Here is a 25,917-nt window from a genome sequence, read left to right as displayed (position 1 = left end):
AACAGAACATCTTATAGAAAATTTCTTTCATAGACATCCAGATTAAAAAATGGCACTAATTTTTTTAGATATTGAAAAAGCTTTTGATAGCATAAATTGGAAAGTTATGTTTGGAACAATGGAAAAAAGGAATGTCGAAAAGATATTTTTGTCTTGGATCAAGAAAATATATAATAATCAAAATAAAAGGATCACAATAAATGGAGCAAAATCAAATACATTAAATATTTACCAACCAGGATGTCCTCTATCTCCACTTTTGTCTTGTGTGTCACTGACATTTTTATAAAGAAGTTGAGAGATGATGCAGATATAAACGGAATAAGGATTAAAGAAAATGAACATAAAATCAGAGCATTTGTGGACAATTTGGCAATATCATTACAAGACCCACTAGATATATTTCAAAATTAACAGTACTTTTAAAAGAATTTGAAAAAATATCAGGACTTAAAGTAAATAAAGCTAAGACAACAATGATAACTAAAAATATGACTAAAAGTGAAGAAAAAGAATTAAGTGAAATAACGGGATTTTATAACAAAATATAACTCAGAACTGTTCAAAACAATTATGAAAAGATTTGGGATGAAATTAAAAAGGATTTGATGAGATGGAAACATCTAAAATTATCAATATTAGGAAGAACAGCTAGTGTAAAAATGAATATCCTATCTAGGCTTCTTTTCCTGTTCCAAATAATTCCAATAATACATAATGAAACAGTTTTTCACAAATGGCAAAGAGAAATCACAATCCTAATTTGGTGGGGCTTCCAAATCTGAAATTATATTGCACAGCCTGTTGTTTGGGATGGTTAGAAGATTGGATGACATAAGAAAATAATAGTCTATTACAATTTGAAGGAGATGAAATAAGATTTGGGTGGCATGGATATCTCTGTTTTAACAAGGATAAGATAAATAAAGATTTCAATAATCATTATATAAGGAGAATATTGTTAAAAGTTTGGAAAATATATAGGACGAGATGTTCACCATAAACTCTGTTATGGATTTCTGCTCATGAAGCCTTTTATAAAAAGGAAAACACAATGAAAGATAAATGGATTAAACATGAAGATATGGCAATATTTAAAGAGAATTCATATAGAATTAAATCACAAGAAGAGTTAAAGGAAAAGGGAATTACATGCCACTGGTTCCTCTATAGACAGCTTAGAGGAAAAATAAAAATAGAAATAAAAAATTATGAAATTAAAGATGGAATGATAGAGTTGGAAAAAAGTGCTTGTTAATAAAGTTCTAAGTCTGGAACTCTTCTTCCCCCTGTCTTTTTCTTTTTGGTCATTGTTTTCCACCTCATCTGTGATCTCTTCCCAGACCATATAAAATTTCTTAGATCTTCGTTCCAGTTTCACATTATTTATAATTGGGATACTTTGAAACAAAACAAAGCTGTTCCCTTTCCCCATTTTTATTTATAATAGTATTAGAAGTCCTCCTGAATGAATTACGAAAGAATGAGAATATTCAAGGCACAAAGATTAAGAAACATGAATATAAATTGCAAGCTTTTGCTGATGACCTTGTGGTCATTTTGGAGGATCCTGAGCGACAGATTAAAAATTTATTTCAAACTTTGGAAGAATCTGGCAAAGTAACAGGATATAAAATTAATAGGAAGAAGACAGTTATACTAACAAAGAACTTGGGGGGGGGGGGGGGAAGAGGAATCGTATTTGGAAGAGATAACAAATTGTTTTTTACCAAACAATTTGTTACCTCTTCCAAAAACTATTCCTCTTTTTACCCCCATGTTCTTTGTTAAAATTTTAGGAATTTGGTTGACTAAAAGAAACATGGAATTATTTGAGAATAATTACAAATCTAAATAGAAAGAGATAAAAGAAGACTTGGATAGATGGAACAAATGAAAGCGCATAAAATAATTTAAAGGAAAACATTGGGAAATAAAAACATTTTTGTTCTTGCAAAATAATATGAAAACTTAATCATATATCAAGTGAGACTCTTTAAGATTAGATGAACTTTTACAACGCACCTCAGGCGATTGGGCCATCCTGTCCAATACTGTATTCTTCCAAAGGCAGTTGCTCGCCATGATTTTGAAAAGGGGTTTTTCTCAGGTCTGCTGTAAGGATAGCATGAACCTGGGAACATGTGCTCTGCCACTTAGTGATCCCCCTGCCTCCTCCAGCGTCAGCAACCCACTGACCCATCCAGTTATTTTCCATCTTCAGTTGCTGCTTCTACTGGTCATCATCGCCATCATTATCTTCATTATCACATTACTTATGTTGTTGTCACCGGAGAACACCTTTTCCATTTATGGTTCATATTGTGCAGTGAATTTCAGTGAATTTGTGTAACATTAGTACAGTGGACCCTTGTTATACGGTGAGGTTTGGTTCCAAGACCCCCGTGGATAACAAAATCCGTGGATGCTCAAGTCCCATTAAATATAATGACATAGCAAAATGGTGTCCCTTATAAAAAATGGAAAACCAAGGCTTGATATTTGAAATTTATACTTATTTTGAACATTTTCAAACTGTGGATGCTTGAATCCATGTATAAGAAATCTGTGTATAAGATGGGACGACTGTAATTGCTTCTTACTTAGTCCAAGCAAGCACAGGATATGTGCCAGTCTACATGATCCCCAGCTTTTAAAAAAGTTTTTCCAACCCTTTCACAGTGCAGTTTAGTGATGCTACCACCTCTAGTAACAGCTGGAACATCTTCTGACATGGAAATACTCGAACAAGGGATCCTTCTATGGAGTTTACCAGACAAGGGAAATTGGAAGTATAATCCAATGGCAAGCTGAACGCAATCATGGGGTTTAAAGTTATTGCATGATAACCTACTACACACAAATCCGGGCAATGGGAAGTCAGTCCGAACGCAATCATGTGGTTTCACGTTATTGTGTGACAGACTGCCACACGCAAATTCGAGCAATGGCATGCTGTTTTCGGGCAATGGGAAGCCAGTTCGAATGCAATGCTCATTCACGTAATTGCACTAAACTAGCGACTTTAAGTGAATGCCTTCTGGCCCCACTTTCTTTTCATTCGAATTTAAGAGAAATTCCTCCTGTTTGATAAACTCCTATGAGATGCAACTGAGGTATAAGCTGTCTCTGTGTGCCAAATTGGAATTGTAGCCTATATGAACTCACTCTCCGAGGGTTAAATTCTGGGGGTTTAGGTCATTTTTATACCATAAGAAACTACAGGTGCTAATGCTCTAATGGTAATTATAGGCAGAGAAACTTTAAAAGCAGCGTGCTTGTCTGCCTTGGAAGAAGCCAGGGAATGAAAGACTGACTAAAATATGTATGACAAGTTCATGCATTCCAGGCAGCTTTTGTCTGAACAAGAATGGTTTTATGGGACTTTTAAAAAGGAGGAGGGGAAAGAAAAAACAAGGAAAATCTCTAAGTTCAAAAGATCAAGTTGCATTTTCATTGATGTTAGACTTGTAAGAGCTGCTCCATCAATCACAGTTGCCTAAAAATCCCCATTAATGGTCCCAAATGTTAGAGATTTCCATATGGTTTATCTTTGTAACATTTGAGCATTTTCACTTGAAGCAGCGTGTGAATCTGTCAGTGTCAGAACCAGATGCTAGGCTTCAGTTTCTCTTCTTACTTACCTAGTCATGGCCACAGAAACTCCTATGGTAAGAAGCTGGTGGACAGCCACTCTTTTACAGAGATGTTCCTAAGGACAGAAAGCCACCATAAGCTTTCTGATAGGTCCCCCCCTACACACAAACAATAAAATGCCAGTCACAGTGACCAGCTTGAGAAGCTTCAGCTGGTGTACTATAATGGCTAAGGAACCTATGAACTAAGGCCCTATACAGACTGGCCTGAAAAGCCAGCAGACCTGAGAAAAACCCCTTTTCAAAATCAGGGTGCAGCGTCCTGACAATGAATGTCCTGACTCTGTCCTCAAGGCATCATGATATTGCATGCCATCCCAGACAGCATGCAGCATCATGTGCATCTCTGGCACTGCATCCAGATGGTGCACCGCTGAACGGATACCATACAGCTGTGCTGCCAAGTCTATGGCACCCTTTTTGCACCCTCCAAAGGCCTGATCGTGACCACAGTGTGAGGTTGCCGCAACCCCAATCCGGCCAGGAAAGGGGTGGCCTCTCTCCACCCCTTAGGGGCAGTCTGTAGAGCCCCTAAGTCATCTGTGGTTTGAAATTTGCCTTGGGTGTATTTTGATAAGACAGACTGAACGACTGTCTCTCTTGGTTTGGCCCCTTCTCTCTGCAATATGGGGTTAATAACAATATTATTATTATTAGTAGTAGTAGTGGTAGTAGTAGTAGTAGTAGTATGCTTTATTTTTATAGCACTGTAAATTTACAGAGTGCTGTACATATAATCTTTTTAATTAGACGGTTCCCTGCCCTCAGGCTTACAATCTAAAAAGACACGACACAAAAGGAGAAGGGAATGGTGGTGGGAAAGGGGATCAGGTCCAGCATTTCTTCTCCCTCTGAGGCCTAGACCAAGGCAGATGGACTAGAGAGAGGGCTCTGCTTCTTAATTGAGGCCAGGCCTGATGGAGCTGACCCTGCCTTTTCACTCCCTCCCAGGCTGGATGATGACAGATGGCATGGAGGGAGGACTCTTCTTAATATTAATATTAAGAACAGTTAAGCCGACTGTAATGAAAAGATCCTTCTCTCTGCCCTCCAAAATTTCTTGTATGCATTTTGATGCTAAATATTCACTGGATGTATGAAGAGAAAATGAACATCTGGTTATGATTTGGTCAACAGAATCAGCATTTGACATCCAGATTTTGCAGTTAGTCAAAATTTTATAACATGTGACACGTAGCATTCAGTATTTATCACTATTTGGCAAGTGACCTGTGGCAGCAGTCAGTATTTCACATAACCTTACAACAGTATATCTTAGTTGTGTTTTGGTAAGTTTACAGGGTGAAAGTGTTGTTTTGAAGTCAAAATTTGATTTCTAAAATTGAATATTGAATTTGGTCATCAAATTTTGTCAGAAAAATCCACATTTTGAATTATGAAATATTTGCAGTTTTAATTTAGCTGTCTCTCCTGTTCTTTTCTTTATGGAACAGTAATATAACAGAAGCAAAACTCATATAAGTAGGACATCATATCTATCAACATAAGACATCTTCAAGAATCTTCACAATTTATTTTCCAAAAATGTCAGTACTTCGGTATTTTATAGTATCAATATTTTATAGTGTTGTGTTTTATTGTCTGTTTTTGGTTATATATGTCTGATATTACCCTTTGTTGGAAAGGGTAATATAAATAAATGTTGTTGTTGTTTACTAAAGGGAGACTACTATAAATGTATTAGTTGGAATGAAGTAGGGAGGGACTGCCATCAGCCACCAGGAGACTGGCATATTCATAACATGAAAAACACAGCATGAAGGCTATGGAAGGCCATAGCTTTCATGTTATGTTTTTCATATTATGAATATGCCAGTCTCCTGGTGGCTGATGGCAGTCCCTCCCTACTTCATTCCAACTGGCACTGCTTTATCCTTTGAGGGAGAAGGAAAACAACCAGGTACAGCTCCATATCACCTTCATCCAGAGCAGTGGTTCCCAACCCTTTAATACAGTTCCTCATGTTGTGGTGACCCAAACCCATGAAATTGTTTTCATTGCTACTTCATAACTGTAATTAAATAGGTGTTTTCCAATGGTCTTAGGTGACCTCCATGAAAGGGGCATTCAACCCCCAAAGGGGTCCCGACCCACAGGTTGGGAACCACTGATCCAGAGGCTGATGACAGATCCATCTCCATTCTAACTCTTTAGAGATTACTGCATGCGGCTTTTAAACCACAGTTTCACTGGGAAGTGGCTTTGGTGATACTGATCGCATGATGCTGCCTCCCGCCTCTCCCATTTTCATTCATGAGGATTTTACAAGGCAGAATTTATTTAAAATCCTGATAGAATTGTCCTGCCAGGCCATCAAGTCCTGGTGACGTCTTATTCACAAGCTGGAATGTGTCCTGAGAAGGGTGACCAAGATGTTAATAGGTCTGAAACCAAGACCTGTGAATAAAGGCTTAATGAGAGGGTGTGTTTAATCAGGAAAAGATAAGACTGAGAAGTAATATGGCCATCTTTAAATGTTTGAAGCAATGTAATGCCGAAAATGGAGTACATTGTATTGCACTGCTCCTCAGACTAGCACATAAACCAATTATTATTATTATTATTAACCTTTATTTATGAAGCGCTGTAAATTTACACAGCGCTGTACATGCAATCTTTTTAGTTAGATGGTTCCCTGCCCTTGGGCTTACAATCTAAAAAGACATGACACAGAAGGAGAAGAGAGTGGTGGAGGGAAAGGGTAAGAGGTCCAGCAATTCCTCTCTACCTCCAAGGCCTGGACCAAGGCAGATGGACTGGAGGGAGGGCTTGGCTTCATAATGGAAGGTTAATCTTCATCCAGGGAAAATACATACTCTCAAGTAGGATAATACATATACAATACATAGCAATACAGGAAATGGTTCGATAAACAGGCACTAAAAGAACATCAGATAGTAAGCGACAATTATGCAATGCCTGGGAAGGCTTCTCTGAACAGGATGGTTTTCAACTCCGTTTTGAAGCTGGTTAAAGAAGTGATGGCTCTTGCTTGTGGGGGAAGAAGGTTCCAGGAGTGAGGGGCAGCGAGTGAAAAGGGGCGAATCCGGGATGGGGCAGAGGAAATCCTGGGCTGAGACAGCAGACCTTGACTACCAGAACGGAGGGCCCTGGTGGGAAGGTGAGGAGAAAGAAGGTCTGATAAGTAAGGAGGGGCCAGTCCATGGAGGGCTTTAAACGTCGACAGCAGGAGCTTATACTGAATGCAGAAAGGGAGGGGAAGCCAGTGAAGGGATGCCAACACAGGAGAGATGTGGTCAGAGCGGTGGGTGGAAGTGATAATGCGTGCAGCTGAATGCTTAACAGAGATTAAAGGACGGAGGTGAGAAAGAGGAAGCCCAGCCAGGAGGACGTTACAGTAATCAAGTCGGGAGATCACTAGGGCATGGATCAGGATCTTGGCAGTAGAGGCGGAGAGATAAGGTCAATGGATTCAAATAATAAGACAAAAAGATTTCACATAAACATTGCAAAAAACTGCCTGACATTTATCCTTCAACAGTGGAACAGACTGCCTGGGAGAGTGCTGGTCTGCCTTCTTTGGAGATTTTTAAACAGGGTTGGATGAGGAACTTTAGCAGTGTATTCCTGCATGGCAGTGGCCTGGAACAGATGACCTTTGAGATTATTTTGGTACAGTTTGGTATTCAGTTGCCAACTTTTTGGCCTGATCATATACTTATAAAGGACAGAAATAATGTAGCATCATCTATAAATTATAAGATATAGAGCATAAGAATTAAAATGAACAATTAAAACTTTGAGAGAGTGTGTCTGTATCATTTTGAATAATTAAGAAACTGGCTTAATTCTGGCAAAAAATGTCAGCTGCTAATTGCAATAAGACAAATAAAAGATGTGCATCATATTACCTGTAATGGTAATGGATGCCCATTAGTAATGAATGCTGTTATGATGATGCTGAGGGATAAAAGGCTATGTTAAACATTTTAGAAGTGTCATGTTCCTACATGTAACATCTTGATGGCCATATGATGCAATGTACTAAATATAAGATACCTTGTATATAATGTAACGTAATGTAATATAACATAATGTAACGTAATGGTGTTGAATGGCCAGACTTTACCATTCTTCCAGACACAATCCAGATTATCTGACAAGTGACAAGGACATGCAGTCCCTCAGTCTAAGAGACAAACCTTCCAGCTTCTAGTCTATTCTATGAACCACTTTAATTGCCTCACTATGTACTTTCTCTTCAACTCAAGCATGCTTCCATGGAGCAAGGAAGGCCTGCAAATTCTATAGAAAGATAGTTTAAAAACTCCCCTTTGCTTCCAGAATCAAGATTCTGTGAAGCTTATTAGGGGGGAAAATAATTCATTTTAAGTCCCATTTTCTCAATATTTGCCATTATTATATGAATATGTTCATGCCATTGTAAAATGAACAAGACCTATACAGTCAGCCCTCCATATCCATGGATTTTTTTTTAATCCATGGATTCAAATATCCATGGTTTAAAAATATTCCAAAAAGATATAAATTCCAAATAGCAAACCTTCATTTTGTTATTTTATGTAAGGGACATTGTTTCACTATGCCATTGTATATAATGGGATTTGAGCATCCATGGATTTTGATATCAGTGTGGGATGTGTGTGTGTCCTGGAACCAAACCTCAGTGTATACCAAGGGCCCACTCTATTTTTAGAGCTAATAATCTGAAACCATTACTATAAAATTAATACTAAAAAGTAAGAGTTTATTATATCCAGTTAGTTTCTGACATATTTGACTCTGATTTTTAAAATAAACTAATTCAAGTTTGCACCGCCAATCAATTTTTACCTAAATCCAATTGCTAGTCTCACCTAGACTAAAACCACAGAATCACTGGATTTTACACAAGTGTTGGCTTAGGTTAAGGTCCCATTAATATAGCAGGTTACTGTAGATAGGACTAACTATTCAATTTAGGCCTGTTAATATTTTCTCTTCAAATTCATTTTGTTTGTTAAGATGAGTCCTCGCTCCATGTCATCTGACATCAACCAGCCTCAGGTGGAGCGAAAGACCTGCCAGCTCCATCAGGCCTGGCCTAAAGTAAGAAGACAAGCCTTCCAGCTCCATCAGGCCTGGTTTAAAGTAAGAAGAAGAGCCCTCCCTCCATATCATCTGACATCATCCAGCCAAAGAGGGAGAGAAAGGCCAGCCACCTCCATCAGGCCTGGCCTAAAGTAAGAAGAGCCCTCTTTCTTGTTATCTGACATCATCCGGCCTCAGAAGGAGAGAAAGGCCAGCTAGCTCCATTAGGCCTAGCCTAAAGTAAGAAGAGCCCTCTTTCTTGTTATCTGACATCATCCGGCCTCAGAAGGAGAGAAAGGCCAGCTAGCTCCATTAGGCCTAGCCTAAAGTAAGAAGATCCCTCTTTCTTGTTATCTGACATCATCCGGCCTCAGAAGGAGAGAAAGGCCAGCTAGCTCCATTAGGCCTAGCCTAAAGTAAGAAGAGCCCTCTTTCTTGTTATCTGACATCATCCGGCCTCAGAAGGAGAGAAAGGCCAGCTAGCTCCATTAGGCCTAGCCTAAAGTAAGAAGAGCCCTCTTTCTTGTTATCTGACATCATCCGGCCTCAGAAGGAGAGAAAGGCCAGCTAGCTCCATTAGGCCTAGCCTAAAGTAAGAAGAGCCCTCTTTCTTGTTATCTGACATCATCCGGCCTCAGAAGGAGAGAAAGGCCAGCTAGCTCCATTAGGCCTAGCCTAAAGTAAGAAGAGCCCTCTTTCTTGTTATCTGACATCATCCGGCCTCAGAAGGAGAGAAAGGCCAGCTAGCTCCATTAGGCCTAGCCTAAAGTAAGAAGAGCCCTCTTTCTTGTTATCTGACATCATCCGGCCTCAGAAGGAGAGAAAGGCCAGCTAGCTCCATTAGGCCTAGCCTAAAGTAAGAAGACGAGCAATTCATGTCATCTGCCATGGTCCAGGCCTTGGAGCAAGAGAAGAACAGATGGACTTATTCCCCTTCCTGACTGCCATTCCCTTCTCATTTTGTATTATCGCTTTTTGGATTGTAAGCCTAGGGGCAGAGAAATGTCCAATTAACTATCTGTAAGGTGCTCTGAGAGCCTTTGTGGTTGAAGAGTGGGCTGATAAATACATTAAATAAAATAAATAAAATAAATTTGTTTAAGATGTGAGTTGTTGGACATATCTCATATGCCTCCAGGGACGTAGCCAGGATTTTGGGAAAGGGGGGGGGGGGTCCAGACTAAGTGCCACCATTATAATGGGGCTTGGGTGTGGCAGCGTAGCAGCACACACCATTAATTTTATCTAATGGAAGGGGGGGGGGGTCCGGACCCCAAGAACCCCCCCCCCCCCTTGGCTACATCCCTGATGCCTCAACACTGATTCTGCTTAAGTTTTTCCTCTTAAAGAGTCCTGTGTTCCCATGCATAAGCAGACACATTGGAAAGGATTCTGGGTTGCAAATCAGGAATGAAAAAGAGATAGCCAGTAATCACAGAATTAAGCTTAGTGAGTTCAGATCTGCAGGACCAGGTGACCTGCATCCCAGAATACTGATGGCACTTGCTGACATATTCTTTGAACCACTTGTCATTGATTTTGAGAAATCTTGGAGAATAGGTTGGAAAGCTCTGCTCAAAAAGTTGTTATCAGTGGAATAACTTCAAACTGGGAGGAGGTCTCAAGCGGAGTGCCTCAGAGATCTGTCCTGGGGCCATTGCTCTTCAATATTTTTTATCAATGATTAGTCAAATGACAGGGTGGAGGGAATCTTTATCTAATGTGTGGATTATACAAAACTGAGAGTGGTAGCTAACACATTGGAATATAGGAACAGAATACAAAAGGGCCTAGATAAACTAGAAAAATGGGCAGAAATTAATGAAATGAAATTCAACAGAGACAAATGCAAAATGCTACATTTAGGCAAAAACTGAATGTACAGGTACAGGATGGGGGATACTTGTTGCAGCACTACTACATGTGAAAAGGGACTTTGCGATTATTGGTGATCATAAATGTAATATGACCCAGAAGTATGAGGCTGTAGAAAAGAAGGCAAATGCTATCTTAGGGCCCAAACAGACAGGCCAAAATAAAGCTGCTTTGGGTCACGTTGGATGTATGCTGTTTAAATGACACACACATTTTAAGAGGCCAGAAGTTGTGTCAAAGCTGCACTCCAGTCCTTAGGACTGGAGCATGGCTTTTGTGCGGCTTCTGGCCTCTTAAGATGTGTGTGTCATTTAAACAGCATACATCCAACATGACCCAAAGCAGCTTTATTTTGGTCTGTCTGTCCAGGCCCTTAACCTATATTAATAGAAGCATAGTCAAGGGAAGGAACAGTCCCATTTTATTCTGCACTCTTCAGACTATCTGCTCCAACTTTTCCAGACACATGTTTCAACAGTGACAAATACACAATTCTACTTTTAAATGTCAAAAACCAGATGCGCAAGATGGGGGAATACTTGGGCCCCATTCCCACTCGCGGGTTTGCTCCTAAAGGAACTGGGCAGATTCAGAGGCCCCCCTCCCGAATCTCTCCGTTAGCAAGTGCCCACTACAGTTCAGGGGCATTTTAACCCGAATGCCTTCTACAAGAAATTGGGTTTCACATGAAGGCGCCTGCTATCAATCAAGCGTTTGTCATAGGTGACGTTTGCAGCACTCATTGGGGCATCGGAAGTGTGCTTCCTCCCCTCCTTTTTTTTTTTTAAAGAGCCAGGCACAAAATGTGCACATTTTGTCAAATTAAATTTAAAAACCTCTTTTATGTGTCTGTGTGTGTGTTGTGGGCATTTGGTTCAGTGCAGATTATGATCTGCCCTTGGCCCCATTTTCAACCCCAAAATGCAAGCTAATGCATCCTGTATCCCCCACTCCTTGCCACCCCAGAATGCCTCTTGCACATGTAATAATAATAATAATAATAATAATAATAATAATAATTCCTCACCTCAGAAATGCCAGAAAAGGATGCGATTGCCATGCATTGTTTTTTGCTTTTAAAAGCAGTTCAGGGCTACCCCTTAGAGACAGTAGCAAAAGCATGTATCATTTTGCCAATTTGCCAAATTGACAAGAACAACAAATGTAACATTCGAATTGTAGCATTCATTTGCAAGTCTTGCCCTTTGCAACATTTCCCCTTTGCTGGAAGCAAGCAACTGAAAGTGAAAGGGAACAAGCAGCTAGCCACGTTCTATCCATGTATATATCTGCCTTAAGAAAAAAACATGCGCATATTTTGTCAAAAAATAATTTTAAGAAATTAAAAAGGGAGGGGAGGTGCCTGATGGGAGCTCCGTTCGTGCCCTGCCTCTGACCTGAACTGACCCTTTTCCTCCTGCTTACATTCTCTTCAGAGGAGCTTTGCCATTGCCTTCCACTGAGGCTGACAGAGAGTGACCTGTCAGTTCCAACTGACCCATGGAATCAATTGGGAATAAAAGGGAAATGCAGCGCAGGCATTCTGACTGTAGCGTCCTCATATAACACTAATAATAATAATAATAATTCAGGAGCAAGAGGAAATGAAAGTAGCACAAGCAAGCACACAGACATGTCACCCAAAAATCATGCACATAAATCAAAAATAAAAGAGGCTGCTTCTGCTGCAGCTTGATTTCCCTACATCCCTCCTCTGGCTTGGCCCCACAGCCCAATTTCCCTTGGCAATCCTCCTCCTCCTCCTTCCTTCCAACCCTCCCCTCCTCTGAGCTGCCCTGGCTCCTTCCTCCTCCTCCTCCTCCTCCTCCTCCTCCTCCTCCTCCTCCTCCTCCATCACTTTCTCCAAGTGCAAGCCTCGACATGGATTGTGACAGAATCGGGCCCAATATGAACTTCACGTGGAAGAATCAATTTCAAAACCGGGTTAAAAGGTAGTATGAATGGCTCCTTGGGTCAACAGGACTGCATGAGAAAAGGCTCTTGGGATTATTGTTGATCATAAATTGAACATGATCCAGCAGTGTGGAACTGCAGCAAAGAAAGTGAATGCTATCTTAGCCTGCATTAATAAAAGCAGTTTCCAACTTGAGGGAAGTAAATTTAGTCCCACTCTATTCTTGAACATTAGAAGGAACTTGGTACGGAACCAGTTGCCTAGAGAGGCGGTGAGGTCTTCTCCTCTGGCTAGCTTCCTCCTAGGAATGCTCTCTAGCTGGAGATCCTGCACTGATGGCCCTAACCAATTCTATGATTCTAGGATCCTATGATATAAACACCACCAGTATAGTCCATGATGGAGATGATGATGTTGGTGGATTTCATTTTTCTTATAAAAACAACTTATATGCTTTCCAACTGTATTTCTTTCCTGGAATTTTAGTAAGACGTTGCACAGCCTTAAATGCTGCAGAATGCAGTCAGCCCCCTAAAATTCTGAATTATTGTATACTTTAATTATGAGGTGTTAATACTGGCTATTCAGTCCTGAATAAAGTTTTTCCAGCTCACTACTGAAGCATGAATTTCTGAACTAAAGTAATCCTGTACATGACAGTCATCTCTGGAAGCATTTTAGAATAAACCTTCTGATGGAAGAAAATGTTTTTATTACCTTTGCAAGGCTGAGTGATCTGGTTATTTCATTTCACATGTGCATACCGTTGGAACGGAAGAAAAGTTCTGTTGAAGCATATTGAATTGTTCTTTTTTGTGGTGTAGGACTTACCACTATTTTCCCATGTTATTTCTGCCTTTGGGACAATATTTTTGGTTTGAGAAGTAATGTGCAGAATTGCACCTACTTTGTTATTTGAGGTATTGCTGTATAATTATTTGCTGCGTGTTTGCTTCTCAGGGGTGTGTTTGTTCACATCTGTTTCATAGACCTACTGTACATGCCTAACATATAATGAGTGGTAGTTTTGTTCTTTTTGTTCCTGTGTGCTTTCAAGTCATTTCCAGAAAACACATTTCCTGTGTGTTTAATAAACAGCAATGAGCTTTCATCACATCCCTACTTGCTCCCCTGTGGGTTGCCAAAGCAATGCAGATCAAGGTGTTGGAAAATTATGACTGCAGGTCTCTCCCAATCATGGGATGCATTGAGACGGGCGGCTGGAGAAGCCACTCAGGTCCTGTTGCAGCTACGTGTCTCAATGTGCTGCAAACAGGAATGTATGACAGTTATCATGTCCAAACACCCCAGTCTACATTGTCTCAGAAACCCACAGTTGGGGTGCTGTTGTTTGCATTATTGTTATTTACACCCCTCATGTTATTTAATATCATTGCAGTTGAAAGTCGTGAGAGCGTGAGAATGGAAGAGCTCATTAAAAAATCAAGCCAATTTGTTTCAGTGGGGTTGCTCTATAGACTCAGTCCTACACTCCTGCATTGACCTTTCAATAATGCAGGATTCAGTTTTGCCTGCCAAAGTCCTGTTCCACTTTGACAGCTTGTCTTTAAATTAGATGTTCTAAATCTCATCAGACATTTTTTTTTGTTTCTTTTCATAATATTCCAAATAAGGTCTTTTATTCCTTATAATTCTTTCCTTGAACGAACCAAAATATCACATGCCAAACATTCAGTGGGATGAAGAAAGTGTTAGTAACACAGAAACAGCTACGTTACAAAAGAGTCAGACATTTTGAGGGCCAAGTTAAACATGATATTACAGGGTTAGCATACAGACATGTGTCTAAAATCTACAATGGGGCCAGCATAGTCTAAAAAAAAATATGTCCCACATCCACTCTTTACAGTTCTCAAGAGAGTATTTTGCGATTTGGCTCTTTCTGAAATCCTCACACCTTCAGGCAACTGTCTTTTTTGTTTCAAAAGTGTACCATTTTGCTAGAACTATTTATGTTGCCAGTTGTCTAACATCTATGAGTACACACCCATCTCCAATTCTGTTGGTATATGTGTATAGCAGGCATTCAACAGTGTAATAGTAGACATGTCTGCACATAACTCCCAAGAAGATCAATGGGACTCCTCTCAGGCAAGCGTTTACACAATCACATTAAAAATAATTTAATAATAAACTAAGCTTATGGTGATTTTTAACAAAGAACATGAGAGCTTTTAAGGCAGAAGTTGGTAGTCATTTCTGGCCATACCCTTAGCCATACTCAATTCATAACTGCTTCATTTCCAGAGCAATACAAATCAGAGGATTATTTCCCAATGTGAGTCAGCTGGCAGCCTGAATGGGAAATACATGGGCAGCAGGTGGCTCAGAAATGTTGCTATGATGCCAGTAATGCATAATGGGTTCTAATATGGCATTGACATTGCATAGCGAACTAGAAAGCAACAGCTGTGTGAGAATAACTGATCAACCGTGTTTGTTTCTCTCATGTCCACATACACATTGTTAAGGGTTACATTACATTATAAGTGTAATGATAGGAAGACTGGAAAGAATGAATTCATATAGTGCACACTTCTCTACTAGTAAGTGGAAGTTACTTTCATTGAATGTAACATACTTCTTGGCTAGACGTGCATAGGATTGATCTATACAATAATCTGGATTATGCTCTTTCCATATGAAGGTGCATTCTTGAGCCTACATAACCACAGATTCATAGAATCGTAGAGTTGGAAGAGACCACAAGGGCCATCCAGTCAAACCCCATTCTGCCATGTAGGAACTCCCAATCAAAGCATCCATGACAGATGGCCATCCAGCCTCTGTTTAAAGACCTCCAAAGAGGGAGACTCCACAGCATACCGAGGAAGGAGTGTGTTCCACTGTCGAACAGCCCTTACTGTCAGGAAGTTCCTCTTAATGTTGAGGTGGAATCTCTTTTCCTGGAGCTTGCATCCATTGCTCTGGGTCCTAGTCTCTGGAGCAGCAGAAAACAAGCTTGCTCCCTCCACAATATGACATCCCTTCAAATATTTAAACAGGGCTATCATATCACCTCTTAACCTTCTCTTCTCCAGGCTAAACATCCCCAGCTCCCTAAGTTGTTCCTCATAGGGCATGGTTTCCAGGCCCTTCACCATTTTAGTCGCCCTCCTCTGGACACACTCCAGTTTCTCAACATCCTTTTTGAACTGTGGTGCCCAGAACTGGACACAGTATTCCAGGTGAGGCTTGACCAAAGCAGAATAGAGTGGAACTATTACTTTCCTTGATCTAGACACTATACTTCTATTGATGCAGCCTAAAATCTCATTGGCCTTTTTAGCTGCTGCATTGCACTTTTGACTCATGTTCAAATTGTGGTCTACTTGGACTCCTAGATCCCTTTCACATCTAGTCTCCTTAAGCCAGGTGTCCCCCATCCTATATCTGTTCATTTCATTTTTCTGCCCTAAGTGCAGTACCTTACATTTCTCAGTCTTGAATTTAATTTTGTTATCTTTGGCCCAGCTTTCTAGTCTATTCATGTCATTTTGAATTTTGATCCTGTCCTCTGGGGTATTAGCTACTCCTCCTAATTTGGTGTAATCTGCAAATCTGATAAGTATGCCCCCAATTCTGTCATCCAAGTCATTGATAAAGATGTTGAACCAAGTAACAATGAACTTAAACTCAATAGGATTACTGCTGAGCAAGTACTCTGTTCCATTGCCTACATTTGTGGAGAAATCAGGGCTTTATTCTATGAGTCAACTAGATTTATCTGAATAACAAATAAAAAAATCATTTCCTTTTTAAGTTGCAAAGGAATTTCTAGTTAGTAGGCTACCATTCATTATAAACAAATCTGTAAGGATGAGTAGACAGAATATTTGCAGGACTGTCTCAGTTTGAGCATACCTGGAAATGTATTTGGGTGTTACATAAGCATAATCTGTACTAATTACCTTTTGACCAATTTGAACCTTCTTCAACACTTTCTGCTCTACCAAGCTTTTATGATTCTACACAGAAACCTTACTGGAACTGTTTGAAATTGTATCGTTCGTATCTCCCTTTTGAGAAACTCCCATCCATCCTGAACTCACTTCTCTTTTAGTATCCCTGACCATGGGATCACCTAGGTTTACATTAACCAGCTGTCGTAAAGTCTAGAATGCATGTCTGACTATGTCTGGCTTCTCCTTTCCACTGTATAACAAACTCCAGGAGAATATGTCCCAGTTGAGGTTAAATTTCCTGGACTTTGAGCATCTCTCTACTGCCACATGGCCAGAAGGAGGAAGAGCCTGCCTGCAAAAGATATCCTCCCCATCATAATATCTTTACCTAAGGACTGAAACAACATGCAGGCATCTGACTAACATCTCCAATTGTCTCTTTTTCTCCTGTTTGGTTTGTAACATCTTGCCTGAAGAAGAAGCCCATGGAGCTTCGAAAGCTTGCAACAAGTACATTGTGCATTTCAATTGGCCAAAGGCATTGCCCAGGAAGGGAGCGTAAAATGCAGGTGAATGGAGAGAGTGCATGTGAACAACTAGCTCCATAGATGATTCTACCAGAAACGATTTGGCTTCTTGGACCATGGTGTGTGGTTTCATGAAGATGGACCTCTGGCAAGAGATATGTTGTGCCTCACAGCAGTGAGCAAGAATGATTTTGGTAAGGGCCTGAATAATCTGATCAGGAGGTTTTTAACCTGAGTTATGTGGGAGAAGGGAGACAGTATTCTGGAGGACAAGGAGATAACCAAGTGCTGGATGTAACAGCCCAATGTTATACAGAGAACAAGACAAAGAGCACAAGAACTCAACAGTGGGGGGGGGGCTTAAATAGGGGGAATAATCTTAGATGTTTCTACACTAATGAACAGAGCATGGGAAATAAATAAGATGAACTTGAACTCCTAGCAAAACAAATCAAATCTGATGTGATAGGTATCACTGAAACCTGATGGGCTGAGTCTCATGGGTGAAACGTACTAATAGAGGAGTATAACCTTTTAAAGAGAAATAGGCCAAATGAGAAGGGAGGAGGAGTCGCATTATATGTCAGGGATGTTTATACCTGTGAAGAAATCCAGGACTTAAATCCTGAAAGCCACGTGAAGAGCATCTGGATAAAAATTAAAGGAAAAAACAACAACAATAGGGATGGGTTTTTTTTCTCTTTAATTTTTATCCAGGTTATTACCTTTAAAGCCCTACATGGCTTGGGACCGAGTTACTTGCGGCAACGCCTCTCCCTACATAATCCGCCCTGCAGTCTTAGAACATCAGGGAAGAATTTGTTGGAATTACACACAACCAGACTAACATTCACTTCCCAAAAAGCCTTTACTGCAGCTGCTCCAAAACTCTGGAACAGTCTCCCGGAAAAGATCCATCTCACTACCTCCTTGGAGGCTTTTAAGAGGGCAGTTAAAATGGATCTCTTCCAGCTACCCACCCGATCTCTTATAAGACATATTCTCCTACCTCTTTGACTTAGATTGAAACATATCTCTCCTCTTTCGCTTTGATAGTATCGTTTTAATTGTTATTGTACTATATTGTTGTTTTTATTGTTGTGATTTGTACTTGTATATTGTATTAGGTTGTAATCCTGCCTCGATCCACCTGGGAGAGGCGGGAAAATACAAATATTTTTATTATTATTTATTGTTATTACATATCGTTATGGACCCAAAACTAGGTAATTAATTTCAGCTCAACCTAGCTAGAAATAGATTTATCTTTTTCTTTCCTTCTGTTCCTACACTGTTGTGGATTGCATTTGTTGCCATTTAATGTAACAAAATATTAAAGCAGTGAATGTTAATATTCTATATAATAAAAATGACTGTTCTAAACATACAATGACTGGAGAGAAGACACTGAGAATATTAAAAAGTGGGTAAAATATATTGCCCTGTTGCAAATAATGACAAAGATATAAAGGAGCTAATGCTGCCCTTTTGAATTTTGTATCTCGCTATGTGTAGAGAAAGCTGTAGAGAGAGAAAGAGATGATTAAGCCAGAGAATTCACAGTGGAAGGCTGAATGGATGGATGAACACGATGGGAACATTAAATATATAGCTCTGGTTCACTGGAATCTTCATGGCTTCTTTTACCTTTCCTAGGCTGGGAGAAGCATTAGAGCAGTAATTTATACATCATTAATAATCCTGTTCTAGTGTAGCCATAAAGGTGCTAGGGAAAAATGAATAATAGTACAAGAATACTGAATTAAAGGATTTCCCACTGGTGCAATTTTGGCAGCAACTGATGAGAGGGGAATATAGATATTACAGCTGGTGGACAGAGAAAATTTCTGGGTGTTATATTCAACTTCGCTTGAACTGCAACTGAAATTGACATGTTCAGGTGGCCCAATGGGACATTTATTCATTTTGACATGCCATAGAACAACCAAAGCAGGACCACTTGGCCATCTCCCTGCACATGTAGAATTGGTCCCAAGGCCAATGTTTCAGGATTTGCAACATCCTACTTTGAATCCTCAAGTGAAATTAGGGAACTAACTATCCAACAGGCTAATAAACTTTGCTGTCATTGAGTTTTCCTATCAATGAATCTTGCATTTCTGCTGATTTACTCAGGCACCAAAAGTGCCAGCCACTTGAAAAGCAATTTCATTGCAAATGCAAATTAAAGGGTTTTCTCCATGACTACGATATCCTGGTGTGTACAGCATACCATTCTGGCACTTGGAAAATACTGAAGCTGATGAAAAGTTTGGTCCAGGGCCATGATTAAAAAGGAACATCAGATATTCCAGCCCTCTTGTTGGAATGTCCAAAGCAGAGACATAAGTGGAAAAGTCCAGGATTTTAGTTTAACAGTGGCCTGTTACAGACTGCCAAAATAAAGCTGCTTCGGGTCTCTTTGGAGGTATGCTGTTTAAATGACGCATGCATCCTAAGAATCCGGAAGCTGCACCAAAAGCTGCACTCCAGTGCTTAAGAATGGAGTGTGGCTTTGGCGCGACCTCCGGACTCATAGGACCCATGCATCATTTAAATAGCATACCTCCAAAGTGACCTGAAGCAGCTTTATTTTGGCTTGTCTGTATGGGGCCAGTGTTTGGAGACCATATGTCTCCAGCTGCCAACACCCAAAAACTAGCAGAAAGACAGAAATCACTGTTCTTTCCAATTCTAATTTCAAAAATATTTTAGAGCATTTTTAATGAAAAACAATTTCTTTAAAGTTCAGTGTCACAGTCGACATACTACAGCTTGAGAAAGAGGAGGACTGTGCCTGAAAGAATATGGCTTTTAACAACACTGCCCTTTATTATAGCTATCTTGCATGGGACCCTGGAACTAGAGGGCTTGAGCTGCCATAAGACTAGGCTGATGAGGGACTGAACCACCCCTGAAATGATCTGGCAAAACTGGAATACCAAGATGCCTATGTAGTTGAGCTTTCTTTGGAATGAACAGTCAGAAGTGTACTAAAATATCAAGCACTAACAAGTATTAAGACAGCGGTTTTCTTTGGGCCCTTCCAGGAATTATAAAGGCTGCCTACAATCTGTGTGCTTTTTTGTTGTTGTTGAGATAAACTACAGATGAACAAATGGAAGGTACTTTTAAGTACCCATTGCAATTGCACATATTTAAGAATGTTTCAATGACAATATAGAAGTAATTTGCCCTTCCCTGCGAGTACTTGCAACATTAATGACAATTTGCCTAACATGGGCGGGTTACAGACCGCCAAAAAATACGTAGTGACTACGTATTAGGGTTAGGAAGGTGCGGTGCTTCCGCACCCCCCTAACCCTAACACGTAGTCACTATGTATTTTTTGGCGACGGCCGTTCCAGACGGCCGGCGCCATGTTTACGTCTTGGACGCATAGCGTCCAGATGTGTCACGGCGCCTATGACGTCGCGAATGCGCCAGCGGCGCCTCGCGACGTCATAAAGGCGCCGCAAGAAGGAGCTCCATTTTGGAGCTCTTTTTTGCTCCGTGCGGGAGCCGCGCGGTGTGGCTGCTACGGCTCCCTCACGGAGCAAACGGCGGCGGCGGCAGACCGCCGCAAAGCGGCAGTCTGTAACCCGCCAATGTTAAGACTACCAAGCTTAAACACAGTTCCAGGGTCCCTGCTATTTGGACCCTAGCAGTGGGTGGGACTGGATGGGGCGGAATTTCAACAAAAATATTCCCCACACACATTTTGACATTTAACATTGTTTTATTGCATATTTTAGTTGTATCATCATCAAATCAGCACAAAGAAAAAATATCAACAAATCAGCACAAAGAAAAAATCAGAAATTATTCTGACTCAAGACATTAATTAACTAATTAATGAAAGTTCACCTAACCTTCACCAGCCCCCCCCCCCACCCCTTTTACAGGGCTTCACCAATTGACAAAAGGCAAACCTAAACAAAAATCAAGAAGTGGGAATTTCCCCAGTACTGTAAATAAGTGTTTGCAGGGATGGGGAAGGATAGCTCTGCTGGCTGAGTTTCTGCCATGATGCCCTAGTGAAAGGCATAGAAAATAAGGCAGTATTTTATTTATTTAATTAATTGTTTAGTTTGCAATGCATACAATGAGGCATTTCTTCCTGATGGGCTGCCCCGTTTCTGATTCATGTTTTGGTCACACTGACTCTAGTATTCCAATCTGGATGCAAGTTCAGTATGATAAAAACAACAACTCTTGCCTCCCTCTGCTAGCAAAAAAGAACAGCCTGCAGCTGCTGCAGGGGAAGTAAAAAAGAAAGATATTAAGGTTTCACTTTCACAGCAGGACTCTTCCACTCTGTAGGTGAGGAGAAGGAGAGAGATTTGTGGAAGGGAAGCCTGGTGTTATACTTTCACCTCCAGGCCAGACGAACATTTTTAAAGACCCTTTAATCTGTGATTTTCCTGGTTTTCCGGGAGAAATGGCAAGTCTACACTGAGGCCCAGAAAAGGGAAGAAGGGCTTGACTTCTGGGAATGGAAATTAAACAGCAAACATTTACAGTGTGCCTCAAGGCAAGCCTCTCTCCTTCCTTCCCTTGGAATTTCTCTGAGCAAGGCAGGAAAAAAAGGAGGAGGTTGGGGTGAGGTGACAGTAGATGCTGTTCCTTTTGAATATGAAACCATCCATTCTCAAAGAATTAGCCATGCTAATCTGTGTTGCAGGAAAAGGAAGAAAAAGAGAAATTCAGCAGTGGAAGAATGTAAGACTTACTGACGTATATTTTAGCATGAGCATTGTTTTAGGAAATGAAAAGATAAGAAAATATGGAATGAGATTTATAGAAAGAAGAGATGTAGCAAAAGCAGTCAAAGGATATAATGTAAAATCTGACCATCCTATGTCAATAAGACTCCAGGGGAAATCCAACAGTATAACCATAGTCAACATGTACCAACAAGAGAGGCAAAAGAAGAAGAAAATGAAGATTATATGCTGCAGTTCAAGAGAAAAGTGATCACACCCCAAAACAAGACTTCTTGAAGTTTATCGCACCGGGGTTAAAACGTTCCCCGGTGCATTCTAACGTGCATGCGCAGGGGCGCGCATGGAGCGTGATGGGAATGCAATGGGGCCCAGAATGCTATTTTACCGCACACTGGGACACCGCCTTTGCTGGTGGGCGTTCCCATTGAGTTCCAGAGGGCACCATTTTTGGGAACTGTTTCAAAGCGTCCCCAGAAATGGCGCCCTCTGGAACTCAATGGGAACACCCGCCGGCAAAGGCGGCGTTCCAGAGTGCGGTAAAATAGCATTCTGGGCCCCATCGCATTCCCGTCACACTCCGTGTGCACCCCCGTGCGTGCACGTTAGAACGCACCGGGGAACGTTTTAGCCCCGGTGCGATAAACTTCCTTGTTAATGATAGCCGACTAGACTGTAAAAATAGGAAATGGAACACAATCAAAAATTGTAGGAAAATTTGGACTAAGATCAAGAAATGAGGCAAGGGCTCAATTGACTGAATTTTGTCAGGCCAACACCGCAAAAAGCAACTGTAAATAGTAAAGTTACTCAGGGTGCAAATTTAATCTAGCTTCATTCTAGGGAAGAGCTGAGAGAGGACCAATGAGAAGAGAAGAGGTGGAAAAACATCCCTATAAGGGTATCAGTTTACACCACAGAGGGGTCAGGATAGGTAGACAAGGAGGGAGGACAATTTGGGTCACTGAAACTACTTCACCCTATTGCTACTGCTCTCTCTGAAGCATTCTTGACTTGTTACTAGTAAGCATTGTTGTGCTTATAGTATACGAGTCATGTGAAGATCCAATCCATCCTTTTCAGGGAGATATAACATATGAAGATAATTTCCTTCATTCTGGAAAAGACTCTACCAATTTTAAGGGTACTATTTGGTTTGACAAGGAGGATCAAGTAAAGAAAAAGGATTTAAGAAACTCCTCTGTTTTATATACAAAATCAGGTTCGAGCCATCTTCCTTCTATTTATTTTCAATTGAAAAAGGAATATAAGACCAAATTGGATCATAAACAGTGACAATGTGAACTTAATTCATAGTTGTTAATGCTGAACGCCTCTTTTATTAATGATTCCAAAAACTTTTGGGTAGATTATCTCAGGAGCTTTTTCAAGTCCCAAGCTGTGTTGTTCCAGCTCAGATTTCAGTGGAATATTTTAGGTGCATCTTTAAAGATACTGATAGTTGTGAATCTGATTTTGATTATTCTCAAGAAGCCATACTGTCTGTTGTACCTTCATGGTATCCCTATCTGTGGCTGAAGTCTCTGTCTTAATTGTACAGCTATCAATTATATCCCTACAGAACTTTTTAAACCTAATCACCATTGGTGGACACTGCTGTTGGCTGTTTATTTTACCAAGATTAATAATTCTGGCAAAATCTCTGCAAGCAATTGTGGTGACAATCTGCAAGAAAGGTCAAGCTACTGATCCCAGGAATTAAATACTTGTTAGTCTGTTATCAAAAATGGAAACATTATATGCTCCTTTTCTATGCAAGAGATTGATTTCATTTTTGAATTCTAATAACATTTTTACTGAGGCACAAATTGAATTTAGAGAGCATTTGATTTTGTCCACTGTTCGGCCCTCTCTCGCCTTGCTGAGAAATATTCTAGACCTCTGCAAGGCAAGCTGTTGATTTTGTTGACCTAAAGTCAGGTTTTCACTCTGGGGCAAAACAGACCACACCAAAGGGGTGGCTTGACGCCATCTTTGAGAAAGCTAGATTGGGGCCACTTCAACTGCATGCCATGGCCCCAAGATGCCTTTTTGCAAGCCCAAAAAGCAAAAGCAAACAGCCACTCCTTTTTGCACTGGCAAAAAGCCAGCTTTTCTGGCCCATCATGGACAGAACTTGGCTTTCAAGTGGCAGTATGTGGCATGTAAATACTGTGCTGCTGGAGCATCCAAAAGCTGGCCTACATGTGTCTAGCTGGGCGATGTGAATCTGGTTTCCATGTGGCTTCAGAGCATGCACTGTCAAAATGCCATGCTCTGAAGCTGCCCAGACACCATTTCCTGCACAGGAAGAGAGAAAAACCAGTGGGCTAGAAAGCCATTTTCATTGGGTGAGTCCTTTTCAAGCTTGGAGTGGCTTTACCCCTGAGTTCTAGACTTTTGTGAGGCATTGGGGTACAGTTAGCAGCCTAGTTGTTTTTAACTGATTCCAGAGGCATGTGCCTAATGGCACATGAATGTTCACAGTCAAGTAAGACTCACAACACAGATCAGAAGGTGATCTGGGAGCTGTGTTTAGGGATTCTCCATTACTTTTTAACTGTTTCTCTTTAAGGATTTAAGTGAGGGGGCTGTCCTGCTTACCTCTACTGAGGGCAGCACAGCAGGAGAGTGTACAAAGGAATAGTCCAGAGTCCAGTCCAAAGGTCACACAGTACCAGTCAGTGAGTCACAGCAAAGGGCAGAGGCAAGAGCGTAGTCACAAGGCAAGTCCAGTGGTCAGATAACTAGAGTCATGAATCCAAGAGCAAGGAACAACAAGGCTGCAAGACTGGTTGTCGGCTGCAAAGAATCTCTGCCGCTGGAGATCTTTCAAAAGGCCTCAGCTTCTCTCATCTGAAACCTATCAGCTCTCCTCTTGGCTTCTAGTCCTGGTGGCGCAGTAGTTAAAGGCCTATACTGCAGCCACTCACAAACCAATACCAGCAAAAGGGCTCAGGCTTGACTCAGGCTTGCATCCTTCCAAGGTCGCTAAAATGAGTACCCAGATTGTTTGGGGCAATTAGCTTACACTTTGTAAACCACTTAGGGAGTGCTTAAGTGAACTGATAAGTGGGGATAGAAATGTACTTGCTATTGTACTTGCTAAGAATGCCTCAAAGGCTCCTTGACCTGTCTTTGCTCCACGGGTCCTAGAACCTGCACCTAGGGTCCATAGAGTCTGTTTCTCCCTCTGCAGCTTCCAGAGCCTCCTCTGAGACTGCAGATCCAGGCAGACCCAGATCTGCTCCTGTCTCAGCCTCCTCCATGCCTTCAGTGTCTGAGTCCTCTGACTGTGCCTCTAAGTCAGGTCCAGGGCAATGCATGACAGGGGCTTTTGCTCAGAGCAAGCGAGTCAGAGACTTGCTTGGGGAAGGGGCTAGCAATCAATAGCTCTCTCTATAGCTATAGCTCCAGTCTGTGCAGCTCGTTGACAGCACTTGGTGATTAATGGGGGTCTTTTGGAGGGGGAAGCCCAGAGTTTTGTTTTGCTGACTACTTTAGGATGTTTACCCTCTTGCTTATGGATGTAGGTAACTTCACCTGCACCGAGTGCATGTTGGTAGCCCTATTGCAAAAGAAGGTCCCGCTGCTGGAGGTAAAGACACTTCAGCATATCAGGGTGCAAGAGGTTATCCCAGAAAGAACGGAATGGACGGTCAGGGAATAGGAGGTCTGAGGCAAAGAAGAGGGTGGGAGGAGCTAGTGCGTGCACCAGCTCTGCCCACTCTTCTCTCCCCTGTCCCAAGGACAGGGAAAGGAGGGAACAGCCAGTGCGTGCACGGTCCCCACTCCTCCTTCCCCTGTCCTTGGGACTCAGCTCAGCTCACATGCTGGCTCTGCCCACCTTCTCTTTTGCCTCAGACCTCCTGGTCCCAGGCAAAGGAGAAGGGGAATATGCATGCCAGCTCTTCCCTCCCCTGCCTTTAGGACTCAACTGAGCCCCAAGGACAGGGGAGGAAGGAGTGGGCGGAGCTGGAGTATGTGCTGGCTCCTCCCACCTTCTCCTTTGCCTTGGATCAGCTGGGCCGTGGGTGGGGCAGGCCTGAGATCGCGAATAATCAAATTTGCAAATCTACAGACTGCATGTATAAAGGGACAACTGTAGTCTCAAAAATTTGATCAGGAGGGCTTTCAACTGATTTATGCAGGGGAGGGAGACCGTACTTTGGAAGGCAGGAATTCATCAAGGGCTGGAGATAATAGTCAAACTGTTATTAT

Source organism: Sceloporus occidentalis, unplaced genomic scaffold, assembly GCF_023333645.1.
Source record: "Sceloporus occidentalis isolate IW3139 unplaced genomic scaffold, rSceOcc1.0.p SCAF_1, whole genome shotgun sequence".
Lineage (NCBI taxonomy): Eukaryota > Metazoa > Chordata > Lepidosauria > Squamata > Phrynosomatidae > Sceloporus > Sceloporus occidentalis.
The sequence above is the reverse complement of the archived record's forward strand: the minus strand, read 5'-3'. Positions refer to the sequence as shown.